The 1,451-nt window shown below is 35.7% G+C and overlaps 1 non-coding gene across 1 annotated transcript; it reads right to left on the bottom strand.

The window, feature by feature from the left end:
- Positions 1–261: 261 nt before the first annotated feature.
- Positions 262–368, bottom strand: Gm24319. Its single transcript, XR_003952961.1, has one exon. It is a non-coding gene; the product is annotated as a U6 spliceosomal RNA (small nuclear RNA).
- Between the last annotated feature and the right edge of the window lie 1,083 nt (positions 369–1,451).

The following is a 1,451-nucleotide window of genomic DNA, read 5'->3' as shown; positions in this document are numbered from 1 at the left end:
ATTGAGAAGAGTGTTGTTCAGTTTCCATGTGAATGTTGGCTTTCTATTATTTATTTTGTCATTGAAGATCAGCCTTAATCCATGGTGATCTGATAGGATGCATGGGATAATTTCAATATTTTTGTTTGTGTTGAGGCTTGTTTTGTGACCAATTATGTGGTCAATTTTGGAGAAGCTACCATGAGGTGCTGAGAAGAAGGTATATCCTTTTGTTTTAGGATAAAATGTTCTGTAGATATCTGTTAGATCCATTTGTTTTGTAAAAATATGGAATACTTCACGAATTTGCGTGTCATCCTCGCGCAGGGACCATGCTAATCTTCTCTGTATCGTTCCAATTTTAGTATATGTGTTGCCGAAGCGAGTACCTATTTTTTTTTTTAGAGTAAAAAAAAGTCTTAAGTCCCATTTATCTGGTATTTTCCACTTCCAGATAGTTTTCTGATACTTTCATCTTTCAAGCATTTAAAAAAGAATTAAGATTACTGCAATTAATGTCAATATAATGTAGAAATGAAATAAAATTTTAGAGTGGACATGAATTTATGATTCATCAACTAGAGAATAGAGTTGTCATTTGATACAAATATGGATTACATCAATTAAAAGGTTCTGTGTACTTACCAGGAAACTGAATGAGCTTCCCCATCATCAGGCAAGAATCATGTCACATTTCTGATGGCTGCTCTGAGGGATACTGACTAACACTTTTCTGGATGTGTTCTAAATATATTGATGTGTTGTAATTATATAGAAATATTGGAAAAATGTTAAAATTTCTCATAAGCTCAGTACAATGAACAAGCTAATACTTGTTTCCAGTTTCATTGCTCTATGTTATGTGTTTAATTAAAAATAACTTGATAAACACTGAACTCCTAAAATGCTAATTCAACTAACATTATTGAACACCCACTGTGTGCTCAGTAGGGTTGTGAGAGAGATCTAAGTAGGATATGACAAAAGCTTGGTGCTATCAGAAGATTTTCTGTGTTTGAAATCTTAAGCTCTTGCATTTGTGTTTTACAGAGAGGTAAAACCAGTGGGATATAAATATGGATGTAAGTAGCTACATGAGTGTGGATTTATTAGAGGAATTGGCTCATGCAATTATAAAGACCCATAAGTTCTATTGTCAGCCCTCTAAAAGCTGGAGACCTTAGATGTTGGTAGCACCGCTTAGCACAGGTTCAAAAGTCTGAGAACCTTGGACCTCTGTTGAAGCTTTAGTGGCTTGAGAACTCAAAGGATGCAAGTCCTGGAGGCCAAGTGTAGAACTTGGAGATTTAATGTCAAAGGGCAGAAGTGTGCATTTTAGCTCTGAGGCATATAGATAAATGATAGATATAGATGTTAGGTAGGTAGATAGATAAATAGAGATAGATTATAAACAGCCATCAGACATGGGTGGAGAGGGGCAACTGGGTGAGAGGGGGTGAGGAGGGGGAGTG

Source organism: Mus musculus, chromosome 19 (assembly GCF_000001635.26).
Source record: "Mus musculus strain C57BL/6J chromosome 19, GRCm38.p6 C57BL/6J".
In the NCBI taxonomy this organism is placed as follows: Eukaryota; Metazoa; Chordata; class Mammalia; order Rodentia; family Muridae; genus Mus; species Mus musculus.
This window is presented reverse-complemented; position numbering and strand designations above follow the sequence as displayed.